General features: G+C 44.1%; 1 protein-coding gene across 3 annotated transcripts in view; it reads right to left on the reverse strand.

Moving 5' to 3' along the window:
* Nucleotides 1-2,691: 2,691 nt before the first annotated feature.
* Nucleotides 2,692-13,812, reverse strand: part of LOC103819556 (potassium voltage-gated channel subfamily A member 6) — a 33,627-nt gene continuing 22,506 nt past the window's right edge. For all 3 annotated transcript variants that reach the window (XM_018918515.3, XM_050987553.1, XM_050987538.1), the window contains one exon: nucleotides 2,692-5,127. The gene's annotated coding sequence lies outside the window, so the exon portion shown is untranslated. The remainder of the gene's footprint in view (nucleotides 5,128-13,812) is intronic.

Below are 13,812 nucleotides of genomic sequence, written 5' to 3' on the forward strand. Positions count from 1 at the left end.
CTGACACCTGGGGCTGCCTCCAGTCTAGAACTGCAGCTTGGTCAGGAGTGTGGGTGGATGAAAAGCCCTGGGAGCTTTCTTCCCTCCTTCTGTGATGCCCAGGTTTGATTCCTACATGGACATATACCAGAATGGCGAGACTGTATGGGGTGTGCAGAGCAATCAGAAGTTACTAAGTGAGCAGCTGCAGGAGGCAAACAGCACCTGGTTGATTTGGAAGGAGCTACGGATACACATCCATATATACAAGTTTAGGATAGGAAGTGACTTCCTGAAACACAGTATCAAAATCTACTGGAAAGGGTGAATTTTTCCAGTAATAAACAAGGAAATGATTCCTCTATGAGTATGCAAATTGCTACTCAGCAAATGGCCGGGGCTCTGGGGAACTGTTAATGAGCACAAAATCAATTCCCAGACAGTTTGTCTGCTCCACTGAAAGGAGCAAACACAGCAGCCACACTGGCTTGGATTGGTCTGGGGTATAGAATATAATTTCCCTCTTTGGAAAGAGAGAGTGCTGTGCAGATCTGATGGTTTCACCAAGAACCTCAGCACTTCACACAGATTTGACCAGGTCACAAAGAGAAATAGACACACATTTCTCTGGTGAGAACTTCATCTCTTCCTTATTCATGAGCTTCAGACTCTCACTCTTGTGACTACTTGCTCCTTTTCCAGGAATGGATGTCTGCTGCCTGCAATAAATTTGAAAATTAGGGATGAACTCTACACGGTGCAGCCAATGTCCATTGAGCTATGGTTCAAGACTCTTTAAGGGTCTGTGGACAAGTTTTAAGGAGTCCAAAAAGGTCACTAAGAAAAAATATTTGGTTGTCAGCAAGCTGGTATTTACTGTACTGCTATTCTCATCCCCAGAAACAATATCTAGAGTATCTGCAAATAAAAGACTGGGAAACAGTTATTTTACTCCATCAGAGCTTGGGAGAAGTCAGATCTAGATCTCTTCAAAGGGTCAAAGCTATATAATACCAGCTAATACCATTAACTGTAAAAGCTGAACTGATTTTGATCTAGGCATAAGTTTTCTGTTTCTGCCAAACTTCTGCATGAATATTGAAGTCAGAAGAATGACCACAAGCAGACCACCTAAACCTAGAAGCTCACTGTTTCCCATTTTTAACTATTTCAGGATCTTTTCTTTTGATCCCATGAGTGGACATTTCACTCTAAAACCTTCTGACCTAACCAAGGAGATGCCATTACCACTGTTTGTTTATCTCTCCAAAGAAATCAGTGTCCTAAAGTAAAACCTTCCATAATGTAAATTATGGTGACTTTTATGAAGGACATTTTTCGTATTTTTCAGGCATTCATTGACTCAATTCCTTGTTATACAATTAATTGTCCTTCTACAGAAGTTAAATTTACCAGACTGCAGTACCTTTGTGTTTTACTTAATAAAACTCAAAAGGAGGAGATGTGGTGGTTATAGGGAGATAAAGGGGTTTGCATCATGGTAACCCAAATCTGATTGATTTTTTGGGGTGAAAAGATGATTTATGTGATATTGCCTGGACACTGTCCATCTACCTGTAGTTGTGAGCAATCTCGATTCTACACACATTGCTGCAGGTTTGGAGCACTGCTGGTGAAGCCTGACAGTGATGGGGTCTGTAATGATGGGATCCACAACACAGCTCTTCGGTGGCATTTGTGCCACTCACTTTAGTGCAGTGGGGTTTGGGACAGCAACTTCCCTCCAGAGGGGAGTGAAGAATCATCTGGGCTGGATGAAGAAGGGAAAGAGATGAAGTAAAGCAAGCAAGTGTAGTTTGAAATGTGACAGCTGAGAGAACAAAAGACTTTGTACAACAAGGAAAATATGTGGATTAACTCAAATGTGCAAATGTGTCCAAAGCAATGAGGGCGTTGGGTGAGGGACAGGGAGCAGATAAGCACATGTAACAATGCTGCTACAGAGGTGGGGAAGAAGAAAAAAGAAAACAAATCTGTGTGTGAACCAATGCTCTTCAGCAAGACACAGAGTCCTGCATCCAGTGGGAAAACAAGGCTTTTTCCTTGACTGGTGCCCCCTTGCTCTTTTCCAGCGTGACTGTGAGGCAGACACATGGGCTGTGTGGCTCCTGAGTCCAGAAGCAAGCAAAAGCTGAGTGAGGAGTAATTTGGAGATTGCCACTGAGCATTCCCACATGTCCTGCCCACGATAGAGCAGGACAGGTCTCGTGGAAGGTGGAAACACTCTGTGGAGTGCCTAAGTTGTGTCTGTTTAGTCTTGGTATCCAACCAGACACAGGATGTGGGAGATGCAAAAGCATCTTCACTAATGTCGTTTTTCCTTGAGCAAGAGCTGGAATGGACTCAGATACATCCCTTACCAACACTACAATGATCTCCAGCCAGGAGATCACTCCAGCCTGATGGCAGGCAGAGATGTCCTGTGCAGCACAGAGGGACCACCCCTGCAGAACCAGCAGGGGAACATGCCAAATTATCTTCACATCTTTCCCTGTGGGAGGAGTTCAGTGCAGCACTATAGCACCCACCTCAAGGAAGGTGAAATTCTGCAAGGGGATGTGGACTGTCCCAAAAAAGCTGCACACCTATATTAACTCCACATCAAACATTAAATACGAACACAGTAAAATCCAAGAGGGCAACCAGTCTTTTTGACATAAAAAACCCAACACAACACTTTAAAAAATACAGATTTTATTCATGTTTAGCCTATTCAACAGTGGATCACACTGGCAGGAACAACAACAAATATCACGTTACAAGGTTTCACCAGGTTCTCACCTGTGTAATGCTGGATTTGAGTCAAGCACATAATATGGCACCACCACTAATAACAATGATTGCTGTTCAAAGCTCACTTGAGTCCCATCTCCCTGTTGCACTTCCAAGCCAAATAACCTCGTTTCCCACTGTATGTGGGGTAGTCTGCAGAGAATTTGTGTTCTCAAAGCCTAAATGTAGCAAACATCCTGAAGCACATACTCCAGCTAAAAATTCCCTATACCTCATTTGCTCTTTATTTGAAAGGGTTTGAGTTTTCACTGAAACAAACAAAAAAGCCCCCACCATCAACAATTTCTCAGAAATATTGGACCTGACCTGTATAAATCAGATCCAGTAAGGGAGCTGGAATTACTTATCTCACCACAAGACTTGGCCTGCAAATTCCAGCTGTTTTTCTTGGTGATTCATCAGAGCAAGATTTCACACCAAAAGCAAAGCATGCCTGCCAATGTCATGCCTGCTGATAGTGTGAGCACACAGTATGGCCCAAGATTTCTGCCCCATGGATTTCCCCAGGATATTCACACTTTTCCAAAGGCAACCTGCACCTACGCTGACTCTGAAGACAACTGCCCTTGCAAGAAAGGTCCATGGCAGCTCTGGTCACTCATGGTCAGCCACATGGCCTTGACACACAGATCAGGATAAAGGGACTTGGAGGATTCCCACAGCTGGCCTGCGCTGAGAGATAGAGCAGGTCCCTTGGGATTGTGGAGTGCATTTTACCTCCCAAGGACTGCAGGCTCACTTCCACACCCAGGACTACTCAGAAGAGCTGCACCAGGAGCAGCCTCCATCTGGCAGCTCAGGGTTTCTCTAAGCCCAGTCCTACAAGCCTGTGGGAACCACAGGTAGTCAGGAAGCTCCTCAGAGATCCAGACCCTCAGCCAGCAGCACAAAGATGCATTGAAGTCCCAGAAAAATCAGATGCCAAATCAGAAAGAGCTGCGTCCCACTTCTTTTCCCTCACACACTGATGCTGAAAAGTGCCAGACAGGCTAAAATTCACCCAGGGAGATACAGAGAGTGTTACTGATAAAGAGTTCTAGGGAACCTGGATGCCCAGCATCCATCAAACTACTTTCTGGAAGTCCCAGCTATCACATTTAACTCCACTCTTCCCCTCAGGCTTCCCCCTTCCAGAATCAATTCTTCCTACCCTGCCCCTACTCCGCTGTGCAGAGAGCTGGCAGCACAAACAAGCTGGATCCACATGTGCTCATGGAAATTTGGCTGCATGGCTGACCTTTGCTGCTGCCAAAAGGAGAGAATTCCAGGCCAGAGCACCCCTCTCTGCCCTTCATTTTCAAAGCTAATTGGGTTTTCTATCACTTTCAGCACAGCACATCATGGACTCATGGAGCTTGAAAAGCAGCAGAAGTCTTTACCACCATAGTGCAACAGGAGAAGACTTCAGAGCATTTTCTGGGAATGCCACAGACAGTTATATTACAATTGCAGAATTGTCTGGCTATTGTGTCTCCTAAGTCACACAATGGACTACAAAGACTGCTATTTCAGTGAAACTCTCTACAACCACTGAAAATAAGTCACTAACTCCATTAGAGCAGGCAATGGTTCACATGTTCACAAAAACTGACTACAGATGCTAAAGCCAGACACTTTGTAGGTAAATGAGAAACACCTCTGGTTTGGGCCCATCCCTCAGGCAGCAGATATTTTGCATGAAAAGGATGATTGCTACTTGTAGAGCTATATGAAACATCTACCTTTTTATCCAAGTTATGAAAGCACAGCTTTGAAAAGCACAGTAATCTAAGGCTTAAAAGACAGGCAGACAAATGGACAGACTTTGGCCGCTCATTTGGTTTTCTTAGAGAGCTCTTTGCTCTTTTAAGGGCTGCCCTTATGCATTTGCCAGGTCTGGATGCTCCACTTGAAAAAAAGGCTTAAAGGAAGTTTCAACAGCAGATTCTTCTGGAGGTGTCCTGTGTCAATCTCCAGCTTCCCACAGGACTCGGTGCTTGTCTGGGGCTTTTGAGGAACAGCTCATAAATTGCTGCTATTTAGTCACTTGCAGATGAATCCTGCTTTATTTAGTTTTTCCAGAAATAAGATGCATTGGAATCTTGCAGGGGATTCTCCCTGCTTCCTTCCTCCAGTCCCTGCTCACATTTAGTTTCAGTTTCCTAGAACTAAGAGTGTTGACCCCTTTAAAAGCAGCAGCAGCAAGAAAACCACAGAGCAAGGAAAACAGTTTCCTGACCATAAAAGTTGCACCCCCTGCATAGAGAGAAACTCCACCAGCTTTACAGGAAGAAGATGCAACAACCTCTTTTGCAGCGTCCTGACAGAACAGCCTTGCAGCATACAGAATCCAGCCTAGCAAGGAAAAATAAAAAAGGTGTTATGTTAAAAAAAATGCACAAGAAAAAAGTGTTACTTTACATGGATCACAGTAAAGCCACAACAACCTAAGGGTTCATTTCTTCATGAGAATATTTGAAGGGGCTGAATTTGAAATCTATGGTCAACTGCAGCTGGCTAAAATAGGAAGTGTTCAATTTCTTTGCTTACTTTGATGCCTACTGGGATTGGCTTTAGGGCCAATTTTTCCTTGCAGCTCCTTGGAATTACACACCTGTCTTCTTGCATGAGATGAAATATATTTATTAGAAGGTTGCAAAATTTGATAAGATGCATTGCAGTGCTGTGCTCTTTAAGGACTGAGGCACAAGGTCTGATTCTTACTGTAACTGGGACTTTGGGAATTCCTAGAGCCATTTTCATGGCATCTAATTTTAGGTGCTTTTAAGATAGATCTATAATGACAATTTAGCTTATAGCCCCTCCCTTTTGCCAGGGGCAGGAAAGTCTAAAAGGGAATTTAAAATTTTTATTTTATTTTTTTTTAAATTAGATCTGAAACAATTTATGAGACAGCAGAACAAAAAAAGTGGGGTCTGCAAGAACATTTCTTCCTTTAGAGACTTCTCCATTGTCACATTTTTTTGCAGTCCATTCCAGCTGCACTTTTGTGCAGTCCATTCCAGCTGGTGACTCATAAAACCTGAAGAGTTATTAGTAAGTTATTAAAAGTATCAGCAGTCTTCCAAAACAAAAGAAGGAGAAACAAAAAAATGACTGGAATAAATGAAGGACTGCACCCTGTGGAAGGGATTCACATTGGAGCAGATCATGAAGAACTGCAGCCCATGGGAAAGGCTCACACTGGAGAAGTTCCAGGAGGGAACTTTCATGGGAGGAGCCCCCCACTGGACCAGAGGAGGAGTGTGAGGCGTCTGTGGTGATATTTTCTCTTCCTTGTGGAGCTGAGGATGGAGAGTGACAGAGTGGCTTTGGGGGACACCTGGAATCCAGGCACAGCTGGGTTAACCCACCACAGCCAAATGGATGGGATATGATCTTAAATTCACCATTTCAGGACTCCTGAGTGCTAAACAAAACTCTGAGGTCCAGACTTAATTGTGTGAGCAGGGCTACTAAAGAGCTTAAAGAAGTTCAGCTGCTGCCTGACAAAATGCTGAGTAGCTCAAGCCTTGCACTGCAAGGAGTTTGCACCATTTATGTTTTTACACAGCATTTTCCACCACGATTCGCTTTCCCACTCAGTGCAGAGGATTGAAAGCAGCTTATTCCACAATTAAAACCATACACTTTCCAGTCCCAAGCTCTCACAGTTCTTGCTACTGCTTGGCAATGACTCAAGTAGCCAGAAAAAGAAAAAGAACAGCCTGTAAAAAGTGTGGCAGTGAGAAAGCTCTGGGCCAGAAGGTTGTTTGTCACATTGCCAAAGCCCAAAGGAGGAGAAAGAAGTGGGAGAAACATCAGAGATGGAAGAAGCTTACAAAGTGAACAAGATTTGTCAGGAGTTCTGCCTAGGACCAAAAGGAGAAAATGTCAACAGCACAAAAAAATATATAAATATGCATCCTTACATAAATATAAATATACACCAACACATTTGCATCTGCTCTTCAAAAAATTTTCTAAGACAAAGAAAAGCCCGGTCTACCAACAAAATGCACAACTTGCTTGCTCACCACAATTGTAAGCAATCTCTGCTTTCCAGGCTAAATATGTGCTGATCTTCAAAGCAAAATTCCCTCAGCGAGTTTTCTTTCATGTCAATTTTTTTCCTGTGGATTTATATGTTGAAGAAGAGAGTTTTCACTCCAGGGATTACACAGGATGAAAAAATTGAGATTCTGAGGCCAGCTCACAGTTTTCAAGAGATTCAAAGCAGCAATAATTGAATCACAGTGATTGTTTGGAGTTTGGTAAAGCAGAGACCAAATCAGACAATCCAGAGGTATATCTGCAGCAGCTGCATAAATTGAACCTCTGCCAAATGCCTGGATTTCCCAGCAGTGTGAGCAATCACAGTGGTGGTTTGGTCTGATTCTTGTTCTAGTTTTACACTTATGTGAATGACATGGATCTTCCCCAAGGATACTAGAGATGTTCCCCTAGGAAAGAGGAGAGGATAAGACTCTAAATAGTCAATATTTGATGTCTGGGATCTCCTTTTATCCATTGTGTATATTAAAAAAAAAAAATGCTTAGAAATTTTAAAATTTACTCTCTTACAGCTTGCTTCTGACCTGTAGGAAGATGATTCCTGCTCCTTTATGTTTGCAAATTTATTTGGAAAAACTCTGGAAAACTCTCTGGCAGCAAACATGACTCCTCTTGAACTGGAAGTGCTGCATGTTTAAGGTGTGTAATGTTATCTCCCTGTTCAAAGCAAGGGTTGTACAAAAGAACCATGGTCCCAGTAAATGAAAAAGTAATGAATTTTATAAACAGGTTTTAAGTACAAAAAATTTTCTTGAATTACCTGTAAATTGAAAAGCCAAAGTGTATTTTTTTCTGGCCAACCTTTCATTGAGTGTTCTAGAAACAAGGCATCTGGGGGATCAAACATTGCAGCTTTAAGCAGATTTCTGCAAAGAGCTTAGAAAGTATAACTGAGCTGTTTTATTCACTTACAGAAGAAAAACAATTGTTCAACACTGCAAATTTTGGGAAAAGCCCAACCAGTTGTGGCCAGCAAACCTCACATTCTAAATCTGTCCACTAAGCCAGGGTTTAGCCAGCACAGCACAGCAGAAACTGGTGTGAAATCATCCTATATCCAAATTTATGACAGTGCTGGAAAGCACCATCAAAATGATGGTTACTTTCACTCACACAGAGAAAGCAATAGGAAAGGTTTTGACTGGGCCAGAAAAATGGCAGATGGAACAAAGAAGATTTTTCTATCTCTCTAACTCTATAAATAAAAAAGTTACAAAGCACCTAAAAGGAATGGGCATGAAGGCAAATGTGAAACATAAGAGAAACAAAATACCAAAGTACTCCTTGCCTATGACTTAGTTATTGCTTAGTTGCTTTTACATACTATTTAAAGTACAAAATTAAACCAAGAATTTCCCATGTGGCGAATGGCATTGGATGCTCAGCTTGAAGTCAAAAGGGGCTGAGCTCCAGAAAGGAGAATGCAGGTCTTGTACACAAAAAACCCTGCTAAACTGCTGTCATTTTTACAAGGCAGACCTCATTTATGTGTAGAGGGTTGCAGGGGTTCAATTTTGGGCACCCATTTCTCTATCCTTTATTGTCCTTAATTTTGAGAGCCTGATACTGATGCCTCAATTTATAATAAAAAGCTCAACACTCAGTGAAGTTTTCTGAGACCAGAGACGTGAAAAATTGGACCATGTTCTGGAATGGGATCTAAACTCACCTTTTCAACCCCATTTCAGACACCTTCTACATTTATGAATTGAAAACATGGAATAACACTTATGTTTAAAACCAAACTGCTGCCTCCTGCTACCATGCAAGGTCTTGGAATCCCCCTCAGTGGTGAGAGATGCAATCCCATTAAGACTGTCCATTAGCAAGTAAGAAGATCTAGAGACAGAAGCAACTTCTAGTGAGTTAACCAAGAATAATTTCAGGCTTTGAATGTCCCTGGGTATGGCAAAAAATGTGGGAAAAGTTACTTCAAGTGGATGTAACTCCACTGAAGCAAATTTTACTTTCTTTCACTAGGACAGACCCCTGTGGCAGCCAGGCTATCCCACTGAGCAGAGATAAGGGAGAGGTGATTAAACAGACCAGATCCAATGTATTTATAGTGCCCATCTTAAAGCAGAGAACAGAAAAGAGCAGCAGGATTGTGAAGTAAGCAGTTTTGTTCCTAATGAGAGGATGAACTCCTTCCAGTGTTTCTCTGTAGCAAAGGACACATCAAATCAGCTGGCATAACTAAAGGGAAAGATCCTGCACAGCCTCATGTGAGATTGCTTGTTTTAGCTTAACTGAGCAAATAAAAATATTCAAATTCCCAACACTGCACCATCCTTCCTCAAATTAAATCCCTAGTATAACCCCACACAGTGCTAGCCATATGCAGCTCACACTTGTCTCCCTGGGAGCCATCTGGGACTCCCTTGAGGAATCCTGACTTTACAGAACATGTGTTTAATTCTGACATTAAAAGGACATTGTTTGGTTTAATGACATTGTGCAAAGACTACACTGACTTGTTCCAGAAAATTCACCATGTGGCTAGTCCCACGTCCATTCCCTAAATCCGGCCCGAGCCTAAGTGCTTGTCCTCTCAGCTGCCACCAAAGCAGCTCCTTCAAAGCTAACTCTGGAGACAAAAACCACAGAAAATCTTGAATTTCTCAACATAAAAGGAAATGCATTAATAAATGCTGAGGGAGACAGTGCTGCTCATCCGAGTGGAGCCTTTGTGGTTGGGGTACAGGTAATTTCCTTCCCAGGGGTTATGTTTCAGGTTTGTACTGGGGTTGACAATACAGGGATGGTTTTGGTTGTGCTGACACAGACCCAACTGGTTTTCCTACTGCCACACTGGCAAGGGGGCTGGGGGTGTGTGGCTGGAGACACAGCTGGGACAGTTTACCCCGAATGACATTCCAGACCTTATGGCATCATCATCATCACTGTATAACATGGGGGAAGAAGATGGAAAGGGATGGATGTTCAGGGTGATGGCATTTGTCTTCCCACGTCACTCTTAGGTGTAATGGGGCCCTGCTCTCCTGCGGACGACGGAGCACCTGGCTGCCCATGGCAGGCAGGGAATTCATTCCTTGCTTTGCTTGTGTGCATGCTCTTCCTTTCCCTATAAAACTGCCGTTATCCCAACCCAGGAATTTTCCAGGTTTTACCCTTGCCATGCTCTCCCATATCCTGCAGGTGGGGAGTGAGGGAGCGCCCACCGGGCACCCGTGCAGGTGTCCCTTGTCCCATACCTCCCTGGCCCACAGGATGGCACTGCGACACTCCACAAACTCCTCCCGGGTCCTCGGGGCCGCTTCCTGACAGCAACAGTCAGTATTTTTCCGAAAGTCAGACTTTTTCCCACTGCAATTCAAATTTCCTTTGAATTTTCAAGCATTTTGGAATTCAGTAGAACTCCACAGAATCTCCTGTGCCTTTGCCCAGAAAGATCACCTCTCTTTCTGTGGGCATTTTGCTGGAATAAACATCAGTGTTCTTCCCCTCAGAAAAGGCTCCATTGGAAGCTACACACCAACCCACCAAAAAAACTACAGGTTTTTTGCAGCTGAGAAACTGTATCCAGTAAACCCTGAGATTAATTAATAACAAGGAAGGGTCTGGAGAGCCAGTCCTTTGAGGAGCACCTGAGGGAGATGGACTGGTTCAGCCTGGAGAAAAGGAGGCTCAGGGGGGACCTTCTGGGTCTGCACAACTCCCTGACAGGTGGGGACAGCTGGGAGTCAGGCTCTTCCGTTGCTCCCAGAGAACAAGTGACAAGATGAGAAGAAAGGCCTCCATCTCTGCCAGGGGAGGTTGAGGTTGGACATCAGAAGGAAATTCTTCACAGAAGGGGTGGTTAGGCATTGGAAGGGGCTGTCCAGGGATGGGGTGGTGTCTCCATTCCTGGAAATGTTCAGGGAATGACTGGACGTGGCACTCAGTGCCATGGTCTGGGGACAAGGTGGGGATCAGACAGCTGGACTTGATGATCTTTCCCAGCCTCAATTACTCTCAATGACCAGCTACTGCTTCCAACACACTTCAAAGTACTGTACAAAACCAAATTCACGTTGCAATCTTGCTATTTACCACACCACCATTTGCATTATACTTCAGATCACTGCATTTTGGGGAGCCTACAACTTTCCAGCACTGACATCCAGCACACCTTCACAAGCACAGACATACCTGTGCTTGTGAAGGCACATGAACTCCTGTTCAACTGGTACAGCACCCACACAATTTCCCAGTCCTTTCCCATTTATGGGTCAAAGATGCAGCCAAACCACAGACTTTAAAATTTGGGCTGTGCAGATTTCAAAGTCTTGTCGTCTATGCAGAGAAGCCTCTGACGCAGGGCTTAGATTTTTCTCTTGGCTCACAAAGTATCCCTTTCAGAGCAGTATTTTGGGAGAGCTGCAGAGTTAATGACTTTAAATTAAAATTCAACAAGATACGCTTGCTCTTATTAAAATTTTTGGAAAGGACCACAAAGGTCAACATTTTCAGCTTAAAGTGGCTGAGGAGATGAAGCAACCAGAGTTCTACTCAACTTGAATCCAACCTTCCTTATCAGCTTTAACGTCATTGCTAGCCCTCATTAAATCATCATCTCTCTTCTCTTCACTGCTGTTTTAAATGCCTTTTTGAAATATCCCAAGTGAACCAACACACAAAATCCCACTAAAACAAACCCTGAACATACCTTTCTCTTTCTTCTTCTTCCCCAACTTTATATACTGAGACACAAGGTCTGGAATATCCCTCTGCAGCAGAGGCAAAGACAGCATTGCTAAGGACAACAGCCTGCTGGGAACAGCAAAACAGCCATGGTCCTGCTGCCAGCCCAGCCCTGGGAGGCCAGGATGGCAGCTGCTGCTGAGAAATGTGGGAAAGGGGCTTAGGGACAAGGAAATTCCTGCCATGATTGTGGCAGTGGCCATAGTTATCTTCACTCCTTACCTCTCCCCTCGTCCCAAGGGTCTCCAGGGTTCCCCTATGATCAAAGCCAGCAATGGGAGTACAAGCAGCAAGTTCATGTCCTCTGTGTAGGAGACTCAGTCTGCCCAGGGAAGAAGTTCTGCCTCCTGCCCAGGTGGAACCTCCTGGGCTCAGTCCCTGCCCGTTCCTCTGGTGCCATTGCTGGGCCCCTGGAGCAGAGCCTGGACCCTGCTCGGAGCCCTCCCTGCAGACAGGGACACCCAGGGCTGAGGGCCCCTCTCAGCTGGGACTCCTGTCGAGGTTGGACAGCCCCAGCTCCCTCAGCCAGAGATGCTCCAGGCCCTAAATCATCTCCACAGCCTCTGCTGGCCCCTCTCTAGGAGCTCCATGTCCCTGCTATCCTGAGGAGCCCTGTGGACACAGCACTGCAGATGTGCCACACAGGGCTGGGCAGAGGAGCAGGATCACTCCTGACCTACTGCTTGGAGCAAGAGGAAAGATTTTCAAATGCACTTGCTATTGCTCCAATTCTGTTTCACTAAAGTCACTAGAAAAAATTCACAATGGCCATGGTGTGTTCAGGTATTGTTTAAATGCCACCCTCTATCAAAGTTCTGGAAGTGTGAATTTATGGTATCTCCTGAGTGCCTGGCTGCTTAGTTAAGTATTTATACTCCCACTATAGTTGCCTGAAGACACAGTAGTGAGATTTCCAATTATTGACAGAAAGCATGGAAAGGTATGTAGGGGCACAGGGAAATAGTCAGAGAATCACAAAATGGCCTGCATTGGAAGGGATCCTAAAGAACATTTGATTCCAAACCCTACTCAGAGCCCCATCCAGCCTGGCCTTTGACAGTGCCACAGATGGGGCAGTCACAGCTGCTCTGAACAACCTGTGCCAGGGCCTCACCACCCTCACAGGGAAGAATTTCTTCCTAAAATAAAATTATCAATGGCAGCAACAATACTGAAGAAAGTAAAGAGGGTCAACATCCCATTTATCCTGCTTGCAGCTGTGAAAACAGCAATACCCTTTACAGAAGTTACAATCATGTGAAATCAGGAACAGATCAGAGAAACTCCTTGAAAATCTCAGAGTAAGCAGCTGCCCCAGCTGCACATCTAGGTTCAATCCCCATCCCTGGAAGTGTCCAAGGCCAGGCTGGATGGGGCTCTGAACATCCTGGTCTTGTGGAAGGTGTCTCTGCCCATGGCAGGGGCACTGGAATGAGATCATCTTTAAGGTCCCTTTCCAACACAAGCCATTCTGTAATTCTATTATTCTAATTACCCAGGCCTGTCTCACACCATCTACTTGTGATTCCCTGCAGTAAAAAAATAGCCATTTGCATTATCTGAAGACAAATGAGTGTACCTAGAACTTTACCACTGAAAAACACCCAACTGCAGGCTGAGGAGAGAAAAATGTTATTTTTCTTCCAGAGTCAGAGGAGTTGAGGTAGGGGAAAAAATGAAATGTTAGATCCATCCCAGATCCTGACCCAGAATGTGCCTGTGATCATCAGTCTATCCACAGACCAGCACGGTGCTGTGGCACATCTGACAGTCAGAACTCAAAAAACATTCAAACTGGAATTTTAGTTACACTTCAAAACATTGAATTTTCAAAGTAAACAGGTATTGCTTCCCAATGATAGAGTAAATAAACCCCCCAAACCCCCTAAATTATAAAAAAGGCTTCTAAAGCTCTCTCTACCATGCTTCTAAAGCACCCTCTATCATACTGCCTAGTTGGCATGAGAGGAAAAATGTGCTGATGTATGAACACCAGCTGAGGATTTAGCTCCATTTGCCTGAAACTAAGTCTCTGTATCAGCAGAGCTGTTAAAATATTTTAGCCATCAAAAAAAATTCTTCATGCATCATGGTGAACACAAAGATGTGTCCAAAGATTACTCCCTCTCCAAAAACATAAGGTTTTTGTAAGATTTGTGCATTTCTTGTAAGTCTCCAGCACCTAAATGTGCTGTAGGACAAGATGGAATTTGCAAGAGGACTCATCTGGGCCTTTTTACATATGCTTGTTTCTGAATCACC

Source organism: Serinus canaria, chromosome 1A (genome assembly GCF_022539315.1).
Source record: "Serinus canaria isolate serCan28SL12 chromosome 1A, serCan2020, whole genome shotgun sequence".
NCBI classification, from domain to species: domain Eukaryota; kingdom Metazoa; phylum Chordata; class Aves; order Passeriformes; family Fringillidae; genus Serinus; species Serinus canaria.